This window comes from Triturus cristatus, chromosome 7, assembly GCF_964204655.1.
Source record: "Triturus cristatus chromosome 7, aTriCri1.1, whole genome shotgun sequence".
NCBI lineage: Eukaryota > Metazoa > Chordata > Amphibia > Caudata > Salamandridae > Triturus > Triturus cristatus.
In genome coordinates this window covers 1,644,965,827-1,644,983,727 of record NC_140590.1, presented here as the reverse complement: position 1 = coordinate 1,644,983,727, position 17,901 = coordinate 1,644,965,827, and the positions used below count along the sequence as shown (strand labels likewise).

The window sequence follows — 17,901 nt, the reverse complement described above, 5'->3', positions numbered from 1 at the left end:
TGGAGGGATCTGAATAAACAATGATTTGATAAAGAGATACACCTGTGGCGACCCGTGCACTGATCATCTTGTGAAACACGGCCCTCATTCCATGCATCCTTTCAGCACGGGTGAGCACCGGGGTTCCAGCATTGCTCTAAGGCCTCATATCTTGAGACAGATGCGAATTTCCAGCGCTCGACTAGATTAAGAGTTTACTGAGGTTGAGCCACAGATGTGGAAACCTCTTCCCTGCTCGCCAGCGCTGTGCTTTCTCATCTGATATTTCACAAGCACCTGAGCGTGTGTCTCCTCGAGAGGTGTTTGTTTCCATTGCTCGACAGTTACACCCAGCTAGAGACACTGGGGTACACACATAAGCCTGAGAACAGTCGAAAGAGACACGCGGGTTATTACACTTGAACCTCAGATGTGTAATGTATGGTTGTACTTGTGGTATGTGTAAGTAACGCAGGAGAGGCATGTACAGGAGAGGATTTCCCGTTTTGGAAGGGGGCTCAGCTGACTCGAAGGAAGAACACCACTGGAGCTTTGCTACAATAGTTTGGCAAGTGCAGTGACACCAGGTCACCAGTGGGCGAAAGCTAACAAACCTGGGGCCCACTGGAGGGCCTTATGAACAATATTACTAAGATTGGCAGCAAGATTATTGTTCAAAAAACGGACCCCACCGGAGGGGAAGAATTGGGACTACGGCAACCAGCATGCTCTACACTGGAGAGCGCATGCAAAGGAAAAAAGAAGCGGTAGTCCATTCCATGTTTTTGAACTCGCCTACCCTATAATTAAGATGCCGGAGGCATCGAAACGCGTCAGGGACACCAAACAATCAGGTGCGAATGCTGTTTGCTGCTAATTAAAAGTTCTGAAGAACTAATCCCTTGTGGAGTGCGTCTCTGAAGCTCGGGAGCTTCTTTTGGTTGATGTTTTACACGGCGGCTCCGGCCGTGAGAGACTGCACCGCTGCTACTGTCATGCGAAAGTCTGTGAGGCTGCAGAATCTTGTTGCAGCCGTTTTTCCAGGACAAGGAATTGCAGGAGTGGGCAAAAGCTAACAAACCTGGGGCCCACTGGAGGGCCTTATGAACAATATTACTAAGATTGGCAGCAAGATTATTGTTCAAAAAACGGACCCCACCGGAGGGGAAGAATTGGGACTACGGCAACCAGCATGCTCTACACTGGAGAGCGCATGCAAAGGAAAAAAGAAGCGGTAGTCCATTCCATGTTTTTGAACTCGCCTACCCTATGATTAAGATGCCGGAGGCATCGAAACGCGTCAGGGACACCAAACAATCAGGTGCGAATGCTGTTTGCTTCTAATTAAAAGTTCTGAAGAACTAATCCCTTGTGGAGTGCGTCTCTGAAGCTCGGGAGCTTCTTTTGGTTGATATATATATATATATATATATATATATATATATATATATATATATACATACATACATACAGACACACACACACACACACACACACCTTGCTGGCTGAATTGAAGCAGGACTTTTAAAACTTTACATTGACATAAAGAGTGTTGCATGTGATTTTCAATGGGAGCGCCCAGCATAGTGCCACTTGCATTAAGTGAAGGAACAGTGAAAATCATATTAATTAGGAGCGCCTAGCATAGCACCGATTACATTTACCTGAAGAACATTGAAATCAGACTTTCAGTTCTGACCGCTTAGCATAGCCTGCATAGTGCCATTTGCATTAGGTGAGGCACATTGAAAATCATATTACCAAATAAGAACGCCTAGCATAGCACCAGGTACATTCACTTGCGGAACATTGAAATCTGACTTTCAATTCTGACCGTTGATTATCCTAGATAGGGAACATTGCGTGCGACTTTCAATGAGAGCGTCTGGCACCCACTCTGCACTTTCTATTGAAATCAAACTTCCAATTAAATTAAAACGCCTAGCATAGCACCAGTTGCATTACGTAAGGAACATTGAAATTAGACTTTCAATGCAGGCGCCTAGCATAGCACCAGGTCCATTAAGTGAGGAACATTGTAATCAAAATCCAATTAAGAGCGCCTAGCATATCCAGCTGTGTTACCTGAAGAACATCAGATTTTCAGAGAGACTTTCAGACTTTGAGGGCGCTAAGCCTAGTACCAGTACCTCACACTTCCAAATGAGAGTGCTAGCGTAGTATCAGTTGCATAACCTGCGGGACATTGAAAAAAGACATTTCAATGAGAGCGCTAGCGTAGCACCAGTTGCGTTAGCTGGTGGCCATTGAAATCTAGCCATGACAAGCTGACACCCACTCGCACCCACTGCACAGTTGGGGTCAGATCACAAGATCTGGACTCAGGGCGTATTTGACCAATAGCCTAGCTGAAATAAGACATGGTATTGGAGGCACTTTAGCATAGCCTTATAGCCTTATATGAGGACACATTCATATTTGTTAGGCACCGGGAGATTACGCGACCTCCTGTCTTACTCCTTCAAACAAGGTATAGACACCCCCTGACCACAGAAACAAATCTATGCTCGAGGGCCTGGCCCACGTATACATATAGCGCGTCAGTAATTACCCAGAGGCAGGCTCTAAAACACGTGAAATCCCTTTTTTGATTAAACTTTCTGTGAAGTTTCTAAGCAGCTATTGCAGTGATCTCAACACCGATGTTACACTCGACAAATAGCTGCCCAATGGTAACTTGCTATGGGCATACCTACAGCGCATCAGTAAGTACAGAGGCAGGCTACTAAAAAAGTGGACCCCTTTGCCATTAAACCTTCTGTGAAGTTTCTAAGCGGCTATTGAAGTGATCTCAACACTGATGTTACCCCCAACAAATGGCTGCCCGATGACAACCTATATTGGGCATACCTACAGCGTGTCAATAATTACAGAGGCAGGCTATTAAAACGAAAGTGAACCCCTTTCAAATTAAACTTTCTGTGAAGTTTCTAAGCAGCCATTGAAGTGATCTAAAAAAACTGCTGTTGCACCTGACAAATGGCTGCCCTATGGCCTACATGGGCACACAGCACGTGAAAAATACCACCATACTGGCGGCAGTGCTGGCCCACAGCCCTGGCTTGCCACAAAGGCACGCATACCATTTAGTGTCCACAGCTAAAATAGCTTTTGATATCAAGCCAGTTCTAGCATGCCATCTTTCATACTAGTACAGAATCATATTCAAAGAAGTTAATTCTCCTACTAGGAAACACAGCAGTCACAAATGGTAGTACTAAACACTGAAAATGCATTCACACTGAAATATTTTTTGTTGCTGGGTTCATAGCGCTTCTTGTTCACTTCATAATTACATTTTTGCCAGGCTGCCCTTTTTACAATTAGGGTAAAAATAAATGAAAGGATCTTAGCTACTGGAAAGCATAAATTGATGTGTTCCACTGGAGGATATTTTCTTGCCTACTGTAATAATCTCTGGGTGTACTTTCCTCTGGCGATAATGCCACATCCTCCATTCCTATTCTTGTGCCTGTCCCAACAAAAGAGCATTTGGGTCTCACCCTCTTATTGGTTACCTTGCAGTCTACCATTACTGATAGCATCTTACATTGCTGCACATGAGGGACTATTTGTTCTGTGTCATTCTCGCCTTATCTTCCCTCCTGCCCCCTCTGTCCTTTCCTCTGCCCGCTTACTTTAACAAGCATTGGCAAAACCAATGTTAATACATTTGAATGTAACTGTTAAAATAAAATGTTCCTGATGTCAGAAAAAAAAAAAGTTTCAAATATTTGAGATTATTCGCATATATTTCAAATCAATCACTGTGGGTATAAAGCATGAAGTGTCTTGCATGCCACCGACTGTCTGTCCACATCTATACATCCCAGCTGCTCATTGTGAGCTGCAACATGATACAGGTTTTTTCTGTCTATGGCGCGCGTATACAGTGGTCAGAAAATAAGCAGTAAAACAAAGGACCCTGGGACAGGGGATTATCAAAGACTCCTGCGTTATTTAACATACAATGGAAGGCTCTGGAAGGTCTGACGCAATTTCCACGGAACTCTACTGGGCGTTCTGGTCTTTCAGTGAGATGTTATCAGTTGCTCAATGGTTACAAAGTTATATAATACTTAAATATTTGACATGCCGACAGGCATCTCTAAAACTGGCTCGACGCGTATGCATTATTGAAAACGTGACAGGTTCCCTAAGGCAGAAAGGCCCAGGTCTGCAGGGGCGAGTATGCTACAAGCTAATTTCAAGGCATTTTCTGTGTTTGCAGCAAAAATAAGATGTTTGCACCTGAGGGTAATTCTGCTAGGCGGAGATGCCTAGATTAAAAGGCTAGAGTGCACTCGGCAATTTCAAGGATCTCCTACCTGGGCAAGGCCGAAAACGAGCAATGTGCGGAGCACGGCCTTCCAGGCAACAGTGAATCAGCATGTACGCGCGTCCATAGCTGGAGAGCGGGTATATTTACATAGCGCAAACTCGACCCGAAGGTATTGGAGCGCTTTACCTGAGCAGCGGATTTACAGTACACATTCAGGTACGGGGGCGATTACGCGATTTGCTTAAAATACAGGTTGTGGACGCTTACTGCTGAAAAGTACCGTATTACCTTGTGTACACGCTCCGTCGCATTAAACGGACACCCTATGCTGGACCATGCGATAAACTTATCTTGCCGCTAATAAAAAAGCGGGGGGGGGGGCTCGAGAGCGAGCCCCCGCTACGCTGGTTCCCCTTTAGCACCATAATTAGACAGGCTTGGTTAGAAGAGGGGGCCAAGGAAACGAGGGTGCGCGGGGCTGAAAGCGCACCGGTAAGAAAACTTCTCTTGAAACTCGCTAAACGTGAAAAATATTGGGCGCTTTACACACGCACCGATTACCTCACAGACAGCTGATCAGCCACAGCAGCCTACTCTCCTTACGCTGACCTCGCGTTTTCCCTCCGTGCTTACAAGTTTTTCAGCCGCCTCGCAGTAGACACCTCCGCTGCTACCGCGCTGCTCACAGCCGGCCCGCTCCACTCTGCCAACAAAGCCAAAGAACCGTAGGTCGCCTCCTCGGTCTTCCGTAACCCGCAGTGGGAAAAAATTAAAACAAATTACGGGCCGCTGGTGGCCCGGGTGCTGTGCCTGCGGGGAGCAAAGAACAAGAGGTTGTTCTGCTCCCCGCACCCCCCTTTTAAGGGGCGGCACGGGCCAGGCCGGACTAAACCAGTCATACCACAAAGTTGGGTGCCCTAGTGAACCGGTAGCACTAAAGTGCTTCCGGTTCAAGCCCCTTGGTACACCCCTATATGACCCTCACAGGAGGTGGGAGTGCTCCCACCTCCTCCTAGCCCCCTGGGGACCGGTGCGACCGCCATAATGGCAGCGCCTGACTGACTCAAAGTACAATCATATTGAGCGTCATTATGTAAATTTTTTGGAGCATCATAAAACAATTCATTGATCCTTTTTAGGTAGAGGAATGTGAGCCTAGTCGTGGAGTCTTAAATTACTCCCACCCGATAACGAATATAGGTGGGTCTCGACCTTCCATGGATACAATGAGGGCCAGTGGGTAACGTGTCCAGATGTCCGTCACGGAGAACGCGTGATCACTGCATGTGCTGTGTGTGCTGTGTCCTGATTGGCTGAGTGTTCCTAACTTCATGTGGCATCTAACTTGATGGTGCTTTGGGGATGCGCACACCTCTGGCCATGTGCGCTTTATTGGGGCCAATCTCCCCAGACCATTGTGGTGTCACTGCCTTTCTGTGGGATTATTCTGGGTTTTTCCTGTTCGCACGTTTGTTCTACTGGTTATGTGTCACCCCCCTGTGATCTGTCAATCAGTTGCCTCAGGCCTAGGTCAGAGGGCTTGCCTGACCACATATTTTTGACTCAGGGTTGATTGAGAGGTCATATTGGGTGATTTGATTTCAACAACAGTGATGCGATTTCATTTTTATGCACACACGTATCATTGAGTACATCAATATTTACAGTTGGTCTAGGCTTATTCAGCTCTCAGAGGGGACTTGTTTAAGGGCACATGTCCTCTAGGCTGCAACACCTCCACAGCAACTTCATATAGCTACCTGAGTCTCAGCACATACCCCACCAGCCGTGGCAGACAGAGGGAGCTGAGAGGACATATTTTAAACATAACCATTTAGAGTCACAGACCCCAACTTTGGATTGTGTTAGGGCCACTTCGTAGCCATGGCAGAGAAGACGAAAGAACTGTCTCCAATTCCTAATATTACATGACTGGGTTAATGTCAGGAACATGCAAATGAGGCTGACTGTGGGCAGAGACAGAGTGGTCACGTTGGGTAGTTCTATTATCATCATCAGCTTGATTGAGAGTGCTATTTGAGGAGAAGTCACTGCTTATTGGTTAGAGCTCTCTCAGGACGTCTTCCACTTCTCTCATTGGCTGCCTGCCTTGTCTGTCAAAAATTGAAGGGAAAGAGGTCAGGGACGTTTTGGAGGGACAGCTGAGAGGGATCATCGAGATAGGCAAGCTCTAACTCTACAGGCGTGGCTTTCCCTTGGGGTGCCCCTTGCCTTCTTGAATGGTCAAGAGAGAACCAATAGGACTTCTCTACATGTGGTGTGCTGCTGACTTCTCACCAGTGCTCCATCCTGAACCCATTAGAGGAAGGCCTCAGCCCTAACCCTCTAGCTCTGGCACTCAATGCACCGGAACATCTTCAGCCGCCACCTTGCTTCTTGATTAGTGAGGCTAATATTATTCATTATAAGAAGGTGGAGTTCACCAGACCAGGGTTTACTTTGAGGATTATCAGTTCATGCTTCTTCTCAGAGCCAGAGGTGAATCTTCAGCTTGAACTGATTCTTAAAGTTTTGTTTAGTTTTTGGTTTATTCCAAAGAGACGGTATTCGATTGAATTGATTGGTGCAGCACAGTACACTCAGAAGAGATGAATAATGCAACTGCTTCGACATTTTTATTTTTATAAGGATTTTTTCTTTTTTTATCGTAAGAGGACTTCAGAGCTTGTGCCAGCGGGGCTGTTCATGTAGGTAAGTTGTCTCATGGTCCCAACCCTGTGCAGCCAGCATCTCTTGTCGCGAGCGTCTTGTGTTCTCTGCTTCTTCAGTCTTTCAGTTTTTGCAGGGTAATCTTCACTCATGATATATTTACATCCTTGTGTCTCCTGATGTGCATGGAATCATGTACAATTGGCGCCAGTGATCACCTCTTTCTCATCTGCAATATGACTAGCTGCATCCAAATAACAGAAGGCATGAACAGCACACGTATGAGAGGTCCAACCACATTTCTGCTGCACCACGTATTGCAGTAATTTGATCTGGCATTACCGCCGGCTCTTAATTTTACTAAATATATTCACTTTCATGGGCTTTTAACCAGGCCTCTTCATCTATTTGGTCTGTTGTTTTTGTTATGCATTTATTTCTTCCAACCACCCCAGCATGCAGCATGGGACAGTAAGTCAGCCTACCTCATTCATTAGCTAACTTCACTGTGAGTGGCATCACTCTGCTCTTTGACAAGAAGCACATCCTCACACAAACTAGTTCTCTTCTGTGACAGGACATTGTGTGCTTTTTAGACCAAAAAATATTTTGCTTTAAGCTAATGTTCATTTTTATGTTGTTGTGAGCCCCGCAGATACCCAAACAATAACATTTTATAAAAAAAGAACATGACCGTACTGAACACACAGACCAAGCCAAAAGGCTGGTAGCTAACGTCAGACCTATTGGCTTTGCCAGTAGCTGTTTACCATGCGTTTCAGCATAGGGACAGTCACGGCGACGGGGTGTGCGGGGGGAGGGGGTCTGCTAATCAGCAGGGATGCGCCAGAAGAGTTGTGACGCATCTGCCCACCCGTGCGCCACCACTTATGCTCAGCATTTACAATGCGGCGCACAGATGGGCAGATGCGTGTCGCATCCCCCCCCGCGGAACGGCGGCGCATTGCTGCAGTTGCGTTGCAAGCGCGACGCAGCTCCAGCAAGGCTCGAGGTGCCCCTATCCCTAACATGCTGCGTCAATCCTTACGCCTGCTTCAAATGTATCCTCTGCACTAACACATCTTGCGCTCAAGTATACTGCCAAATGCTAGTTTTATATTTCTCATAATTCTGTGTAATTTCGTCTAACATTTCAAACATTTCACGTACTTATGCATATGCAAATCATGCGAATTTTGGACATTCCCTATAAAAATGTTTATGTATAATTTAATAAACTGACTTTTAATGATCGCTGGACATGGAAAACTTTAAATAAAAAAATGTGTGGCCTTTATATATAAAGTTTACCAAAGCAGTGTTAGAAATCCACTCTTTTCTATGTTTCACTGACTAATTGGATGCTGGTGCTTGGCCCCTTTTTGTGGACGATGTGTTCTTGTGTGACTTCACTCCCATTGGACTGCAAGCAGTAGCGGTGCGTCCATTAGGGCGTTGGGGCGTAGCCCCCCCCACCCGCAGTGTCGCCCGCAGCGTCGGCATCTTTGAACTTAAGTAAACTGAATCAGTTTACTTCAGTTCAAAGAAGCAGAGGGAGAACTGACAATCATGGTGGGCGGTCCGGCGTCATGTTGACTGACATGATCGTCAGACGGACCAGGCAGGGGCAACAGGCAGCAGCACAAGTGCGCATGATTGGGGAAGGTGAGCGAATTTTCGCTCCATGCCCAGTCATGCGCACTAGTGTGTGCTCTGGCTGGCGCATGCCCATTAGGAGACCGAGGGTTGAGCAAAGGCTCAAACCTCGGTCCCCCAATGGGCAAGCGGGCAAGCAGTAACCGTGCCCTAAGCCAATCCTGGTGCTGCTGGCAGCGCCAGGATTGGCTGAGAGCCTGAGAGGGGCTGTACCGCTGTAGGCGCCAACGAACGGACCAGATGCGGCACGGACGTGCTCAGGACCTCAGCAGGTAGGATAAAGATTTTTTTAAATTTATTTTAACACGCTCCCCGCCCTAGCGCGACATCCCTCCCCCTTCCCCCCCTGCGAGCCACGACTGTTGACCACGCGTTCTGCAGCTCTCGGCGCCGCGCTGGGTGGGAGCAGATGTTTATTTTGTGCTGAAGGGGGAAAGTCTTTTTGCTAATCTTGTACAAACATGAAAGGAGGATTGTTGCTGCCCAATGTGCATGTGGCTCAAAAACACCAGGAACGGAGGGCATTGTCAACCTGTGCTTGCAAAGAAATATATATTAAAAAGGACAAAACCGTAATGGGCTGAAAATCCATGCTTTGGAAAATGTCATTATAGTTCATCAGCTCGGTGCAATGGTTTAATTCTGCGGGGCTGGGAGAAAGGTGCTTTGCCTGGGCTATAAATTACCATGCCTGTACTTTTCATTCTATCTGCTTCAGAAAGCAGCCCCAGAGCCTGGGCTCCTATTGGGCCCTTCCTAGAGCTACAGTAATTGCCTGATGACAACTGAAAATGATAGAATAATTGTCAAGAGAGACATTTTTAATGGGCAAGGTGATTTAAGTATGCATGAACAAGCTATGAGGGGAGAAGAGCTTGTTTATGATGCAAGCCAGTATAAACACAGTCGGGGCGATGACACACATAGCTGCACTTTCCTCAGTGACATGAGCAGGATCTCACCGCAAACACCAACAGATTCCTCATTTGAACTGTAAGGACGAATAGACATCCGCAAGCTTCGTTAGTGCTGTGACGATTTTTTGCTTGGACTTTGACTCCTGTCTCTTTCGAATTCCCGCATCTTCTTAGTCTGTTAGTGATATGGATGGCTGAATGCTGGTTTAGTGATCTGTCAGGGAAGGGCGAGTAGTGTGCCTACGTGAATGCATGGAGAGAGATGTATCTGTGCAAGTGCAAAGAGACTTGTCTGGCTACTCCCAGACATGTATTCGCTAAGCCACCTCTTTCTCAAATTTGCTTGAGAATGCACCATTTGCCCACTCTTTTTTCAAAATTTTCTCGAACACCCCGTAGGTGGTTCGGCCTCGCTCGCTTGCCACAGTGCAGTATTTACGCCCCACCACTTTCAAATGTCACCAGCCACCCCTGACTGCAAGGACTGCACTATAAGTTCCCCGAGCGCGGTGTTTAAATAAAATACAAGTGACCATAGCGAAAAAGAACACTCCTATCTTAGTGCATATTAAAAGTACAGTGCAGCTTCCATTGCAGAACCTGAACTAATACTAGCCCAGCAACCATTCACTTACCACACTTACCACACTTCTGCTATTGCCTGGAGGCCACACTTTCTAAGCCTTATGCTGCTTGTAACCAGGTGAGGGAGAAGTAGGGCCACCATGGCACACTTGAGTTCAGTTTTGGGTTGGAGAGGGTCGACAGGCGGGGGCTGCCTTCTTTTATCCTGCCATCATCTGTTTCCCTCTTTGCGCCCATTTCTGATGCACTTTTACTTTTGAGGTTTGCTACGGACTGGTGGCAACATTGTAAAATAAAAACTACACAGAGTGGCCTTCTTGTCACCTCTTGCTCATGTTTAGATGGCTTTGATGTGAGTTGCAGTTCCTTGCTCTTTATTGCATGCCTCTCCTTTATTCTGTGTTTACAACACCCACAGCATTGTTTATTTACCATTCTTTTCATTGGATAAGGTGTATCCGTTCACTGTTGATATCATCAAACTACTTTTTTTTTAAATGTCACTTGTTGTTCAGCTTTCCATGGGGAGGGCATGTCTTGCTCTTCAGAGTCCACTTGTGCTCTTTCCCTTGCCTCCACCCACTCACCCCATGACTCCGCTACCTCCCTCCCATGTGATGTTCCTCTACAGTATGCCAAGCACTAGATGGAGTCCATGGTGACCTCCTGAGTGTTTTCCTCCTCCACTTACTTTCCTGTGCCTCTTTGTTATTGTTTTCTCTTTCCCCTCCCCCTTCCCCTGCTGCTTTTTAGTAGCCGCTTTTGGCTTTGCCAATGGCGGATGCTTGCTAAAGGGCCCGGCATTGGTAAAGCCAATTGCTGTAACCTGCCATGATTAAATAATAGAAACATTACTTCACCACATTTTCAAGATGGTTGCTGTGTAGTGTGATGCAACATGAGCAACACTGTCACTTACTGTGGAACACCTCAGCATAAAAAACTATGTTTTCTATACCTTCAAAATGGCAGCTGCGTTGCATCACTACATTGACTCACACAAGGCGGTGGCCTTCTTGACAATGTTGTCTATAATTTTAAGATGGCCAATTACTGCTATTTGTTTTGCCAATGCTGGAACATTTTAGAAATCTCTATAATTTGCAAAGTCAATAGTATCGCCCGGGAAAGCAAGACCAATTGACTTTCCCAATGCTTGTTTATTACTGCATTGGCTGCTGTGTTCGATCTCTGAACACGGTCATTTTTCCTATACCCTTACCCGCCTGCCTCTTCTTATTTATCCTCTACCAATCCATACCATCCTCCTAGACTTTCTGATGGATACATCAGGTGTTTGAGTTTGTGTATGACAACAATTTGTATGAAGAGTGTGCGCTTAAGAATCCTTTGCACTCAGCCCCCATATAATCTGATTCAGATAGAACAAAACCTTTGCCGCTGAACTGTCCCTGAGTGCTACAAAAACTTTTCGTTCTGGCTCTGATCAGAGTGAACCAGCCTTTTGAGATAGCAATGAAGATAATAGGGGTGACTTACCTCCACAATACAATGATAAAAGGTGTTACATGGAATTGCAGGTGACCAGTAGGCTGGACACATTCTCTGATGTTGGGTTGGGTTCCCCCCGGACCAGTAATGGAGGAGAGTGCTGCCTTTGTTCTGGTGGTACAATGTTCAACTAAGGTATTGGATATATGGCTTCCTAATATGGAAGTCAAGACAAATAATCTGACTAAGTTCTACAGCCTGGACAGGCTTCCTCCTAACCCCCTCTTTGCCATTCGATGAGGCCCAGATCAACACATTACTGGGCACCAGATCTAAGTCTTATTCTTACCCTCATGTCAACAGGCCAGATGCCACAGATTGGCACCAGGTGACTCTGATTTCCTAACACAATACCCCACACTAGCAAGTTTGGTGGTCCAAGCTTCCACTAGCAGGGTAAACCCTATGACCCTGTGACACAAAGTCGAAGACGATTGAGACATTTGGAAATATTTTCATCGTCTAGCCAAGCCCTGAGGTTAGTAAATGGCAGCTATTTACTAGGATAATGTTTCCAGCTCTCTAGAACATGGTCAGCAAAATCTTGCTTGCCGTCTCTGAAGAATTCCAGGCATCCCTGGCTCAAATCATCCAGGATGGTCAGGATGCTGCCAGATATGTTAGCTGATCCAGACAGGACACTGCTGATTGCCTGGGCAGAGCCGTTGGATCTAGCATTGTACTTTGGTGTCATACATGGTTGAGATCCACTGACTTCTCTGGAGATGTGCAGACATGAATTATTGATATGCTTTTCGAAATGTCTCGCCAGTTTGGGGAGAAGGTTGATTCTGTCCTGTAACATTTAAGAGAGAACCAGGCCACAATGCATTCCTTGGGTCAGCTCATCCTAGAAAATGTCCTCCTCAGATTTTTGCCTTTAAGGGTTACCCCAGAGCTTTGGCATGCCAGCAGCATCATGGATGCCCCTGCGAAAGGCACCACAACGCTTTTGTGGTCCAGGATGAGGATCAAGCAGACAAGTTCCAGGCCATGTGGGACAACAAACTTTACAGTCCCTCGTCACTACAGAAGCAGCTCCAGGACCACTTTAGTTGAACCTTAGTGGCACACAACACCCGGTGGGAGGCATGATCAGACATTTTCTCCAAGGGTGGTCCTTCAGATCGTTTAATGGGGCTCAGCCCTGCCATTCCTTTCTGACTGGCTGCATCTTCCTCCACATCAGAGAAGAATTCAGTGGAGCATGTACCCATCTTGCTTCAATAAATGCAGGCTCTTTTGGCCAAAGGACCCATATAAAGGATGCAGGTCCCAGAAATAGTGACAGGCTGTTCCTCCCACTTTTTCCTCATGCCAAAAAAGGATGGAGAGCTTCTTCCTATTTTTAGATCTCCAACCTCTGAAAGCCTTCTTATGGAATGACAAACTCAAGATGCTCATTTTGACCCAGGTCCTGTTTGCTGTGGAACCAAGTCACTGGATAGTGGATTTGTACATTCTGGATGCCTTCTTTCATCTACCTGTCCTGCAGGCCTACAGATGCTACTTGCAATACACGGTAGGCTAGGAGCATTTTCAAAATGCAGTGATTTTCTTCGGTCTCACCAGTGCAGCTTGAGTGTTCTTAAAAGTGGCGGTGATAGTTGTAGTAGACCTTTGGAGTTTGGTGGATACCAGTTTTTTCCTACCTTGGAGACTGGCTTTTGAAGACGGACTTGACACAGTCAGTTGTCGACCCCCTACAGATGATGGCGAACCTCTTGACATTATTGGGGTTCACAATCCATGTGTCAAAGTCACATTCAACACCTTCACACAGGCATGCTTTTATTGGAATCATCTTGGATACTGTGCAGTGAAGATCATAACCTTCATCCAGGGCATTCGGACTATGATCCCATTGTTACGGGTCTTGGTGAGAGTAGCTCTTGGTCTCCTTCATTCTGCACATAGACTATGGCAGGTGGCAAACAAGCACTCTTCAATGGAACCTAAACTCCCAGCACAAAGGGAACCTGCTAGATATTGTCCATGTGTTGGAGTAAAGTGCAAACGATCTGCAGTGGTGGCTGCTTGACTGGAATTGGATCAGTAGTAGACCCCTTTCCCTTTCCCACTTAGCTGTGTCACTGCTGGATTAAGGTGTAAATCTGGGACACATGGAAATTAGAGGAATTTGCTCTATGGAGGAAATCTGATCCACCTCAATCTATTGGATCTGCGTCCATTTGCTTGGCGCTGAAGACCTTGGGTCATTCATCAAACAATGCTGGTACAGGTTCTCATTAACCGCACCACTGCCATGTGGTACTACGACAAGCATGGTGGTCTGGGGTCCTGGGCACTTTGCTGAGAACCTCTCCACCTCTGGAGCTGACTGAAGGTCAGGGCATGTCCTTGGTCGTGAATCACCTGTCGGATCTTTGAACACTAGCTCAGCTGCTGGTGACAGACGTATAACGAGAGGCTTTTTCACCAAGATATGGCACAGGGAACCTTACAACAATGGGGAGAACTCTGGAGGGATCTTTTCACCACTGCTGAGAATGTGCAGTGTCAAAGCTTTCACGTGCTGGAGTTCCCAGAAAGGCTCTCATTGGGAGACTCTTTCCAGCTAGAGTTGAGCACGGGACTCCTCTACGCCTTTCTGCTGCTACCTCTCTAGCCCCTAGTTCCGAAAAGGATCAGGAACAACCAGGCCCAAATCATCCTAGTGGCTCCTGATTGCCCAGGAGAGGGTGGCATTTGAACTTTTAGCCAAGAGCTTCTGTCCTGCAGTCAGGCTACTGCTTCAGGAAGATTTTCTCCTTCATCAAAAGGGCAGGGTAATGCATCTGAAATTGTGCAATCTACACCTCCATGCATGGAAATTGAATGGCAGCAGTTGAATGCATTACATTTTCCTCCTGATGGTTTTGATACCATCTTTTCTGCTTGGCGTCGCTCTACAAATTCTATCTGCTCCAGGCACTGGGACAAGTTTGCGGCCTAGGGTTGCATCCGTAATACAGACATGTTACAGGCCAAACTGTCGTATGTGTTCTTGTTCTTTGTTTTATCTCTGGCCCAGCAATGATTTATAGTTGCCATTATTAAAGGTTATTTGTTGGCACTTTCAGACTTTGTGTATTTTCTGGTCTAGTCATCTTGTTCAAATCACCTGTTGTGATGAGCTTTATAAAAGGTTTCACACATAAGTGTCCCCCCCAAACACTTTGTGATGCCCCAATGAGGTCTCAGTTAGGTTCCCACTTTCTTATATGCACTCCCTTGGAGCCGAGGCGCAGCTGTCCAATGTGTATCCTGGCTCTGAAGATCGTATTCCTTGTTGCAATAACTTCAGCTCGTCACATAAGTGAGCTCCAAGCTCTCTCGTTGCAGATGCCTTAAACCACCTTTTTCACTTATAAACTTGTGTTGAGGACCAGGGCAGCCTTTTTGTAAAAAACTTGTGACTCCTTTTTACTTTTGAGAATCCATCCACCTCTCAACATTCTTTGCTGTCTCGCCTCTCAAAGGAGAAGAAGAGTCTCCATTGGTTGACCAAAATAGAGGCTTCAGCTTTTACAACAATCACACGAAAGACCATTAGTTGGATGATAAGCATTTTGTGGGGGTGGGGAGGGGGTTTCTTTGGGGCAAAGAAAGGCTAAGCAGCACAAGAAAGGACTTTTTGTCAAAGTCGATAGTCTCTGCATTAAGATCTGCAATGCATTGGTGAAGAAGCAGCCTGCGCCCTGAGGGCCCATTCCACCAGGGTGAAGGCTAGGGTTCTAGGTGTTCAGGGGCGGTTCCCATTGAGAGGACAAGGGTATAGAAGTATGGGACCGACCCTCGTGGATGCAGGCAGTTGCACCTTGTGTGGTCTAATGGCGTTCAGTATTGCGAGGTGACCCCTTGGGGCGGAGTGGGGCTTCAAAGATATTGTTCTTCATTTTTCCATAGGAATGTATTGTGTTGATAATTTGTTTTGCACATGATTTTGTTACTTTGAATAAGATTAGTGTACATAAAATGTTATGCTTTTTCTCGTACCCTTTCTTGTATTTGTGTTGAATTAATCACATTTGCACAAATTTTGCTATGCTAATGATGAATAAAATGATCCACAAACTAAGCCTATCTCGAGTCCTGTCGGTAATTCATTTGGGTAGTGTTGGAGTCCGGTCCTATCGGGAGTTCCGGGGCCTATGGGGTTAGAAGTATCCATCAGAAGAACAAGTTATTTACCTCTTACACTCTCTCTGGTGAATACTCTTTCAAACTGCAGATTCCTCACTGCACTCCCACCTCCTCGTTCTGTGGAATGGTTTCTTTTCCAATCTAAAGAGGTCCCAATCTCGAAATCTGCACATTGATACTTCTAATTATTATTAGGCTCTGTGTCCAAGGGTGCAGACAGAGTCAGTAACCAAAACTAAAATGGGCATGCAGAGATAGCACTCATATGCGTTTCTGTTCATCACTTCCAAGGTGGAACGAAGTCAAAGAGGACCCGCACAGAACCCCCTACTGGTGCATGCTACCACTGCTGTTTTAAATCTTATGGATCCTGTCTGGTCTTGGGATATTCTAAAGATGAGGAATATGCAGTTAGACAAAGCATCAACGGAGGCCAGCACAGGTAAGCGTGGTAGGGTGGGGCAGGGTAGGGCACAGGGGGGGAGTCGACAGACAACGGAATAGGATCCAAACAACTTTAGGCCAGTAACAACCATCCCCTTACTAGCCAAAGTAATGGAAAAATGTGTTCAACAACAACTGAATCAACACATTACCGAATTTAAGCTACTGAACGACTACCAATCAGGGTTCAGATCAGACCACAGTACGGAAACAGCAATCCTACAGATAGTAGATGATGCTCTGCTTGCTCTAGACCACAATGAAGCCTGTCTCTTGGTCCTTCTTGACCTATCATCTGCATTTGACACTGTAAACCATTCCAAACTATTAGACATTCTCAAAAATAGGATGTGCTTATCAGGAACAGTTTTGAAATGGTTCTATTCCTTCCTAGAGAATAGATTGCAAAGATTCCTAGTGAACAATGAGCTATCCTTTCCATCTCCAATTCAGATTGGGGTTCCAGAAGGATCAACTCTATCACCGTCACTATTTAACCTGTACATTGAATCATTAACAGATGTATTACAGCAGGCCAACATTTCCTTCCACATGTATGCAGATGACACACAACAGTATGTGAAGCTTACATCACCAGAAGAGATCGTCATAATGAACCAAGCACTACTGAGAACCGTTGAATGGCTAGGTGACAATCATCTTAAGCTCAATGCAAAAAAAAGTGCAGACAGTATTAAGGAATGGACCAAGATGATCAATGCACTAAATGGTTCCCTGATTCTAGTCGACTCAACCAAATCTCTTGGAATCACTCTGGATAAAGCCGTGCATTAGGGGGCCTTTACAATGTATCCTACACTTCACTCATGCTCTAAGTTTGTTTTTTATGGTTAAAGTCCTCTTTTAACCCCTTCGACGCGCATGACGGTACGGTTCCATCATGCACGTCGGTTGGGCTGTGCTCATGACGGAACCGTTCCGTCATGGCCCCGCCCGCGCTCAGAACCTTCAGCGTGGCGCGGAAATCCGCGCCGCGCTGAAGGGGTTAAAGTGGAGTGAGCCAGACTTGAAACCACAGAGGTAATGCCTCTTTCAGCCCTGCGGCAGACACCCACTCAATTTAGTCCTTCGCACCTATCTGATCTGCAATTTTTGCAGAAATTGCTTCCACTGACATGGCGGGAGCACTTTAGGAAAAAACAATGACATTTCAGCCAGCTCGCCACGCCATGCTGGGGAGAGATCAGCTGGCATTTTTTGCATTTTTCAAAGGCAAGCCAATGCTATAAGTGTTTTTCTTAAATGTAAAATCGATGTGCCTGATGTGCCGGGAGTTTTATCTCAGCATGTGGGGGACATTGATCAATTTTCCAGCCAATTACCACAGTGCTGTGCACGGCGCTCCCTAAAGGAAAGAACAAGCCGTGTGTTCTGATGCTCTGTAGACTGGATGTCTAGCGCTGGTGAAGGTGTTTGAGATGGCAGAGCTGGCTGCAGATTCACCATCTGAGAGTCACTGGTTCTTATACCTCTGTACAAGGTGAGGGAACCAAGTGATTGGCAACGGGTGTGTGCCCTTTTGCTGCCAACCTCTAAATGATGCTGTAAATCATATTCGTGTTGGTGAAAGACAGGGCAGATGGAAGCCTTGTAAAACAAGATCGAGATTAATCCCTTGATTATGAGTCAGGCAGAGCAGAATTACTGTATGGAGCTGTGATCCACCTG

At 46.1% G+C, this 17,901-nt stretch overlaps 1 long non-coding RNA gene across 1 annotated transcript in view; it reads left to right on the top strand.

Moving 5' to 3' along the window:
• Positions 1–829: 829 nt before the first annotated feature.
• The window catches only part of LOC146812621 (uncharacterized), an 88,739-nt gene continuing 71,667 nt past the window's right edge, over positions 830–17,901 (top strand). Inside the window, exon 1 of the long non-coding RNA XR_014965970.1 lies at positions 830–1,300. This is a non-coding gene — a long non-coding RNA (uncharacterized LOC146812621). The remainder of the gene's footprint in view (positions 1,301–17,901) is intronic.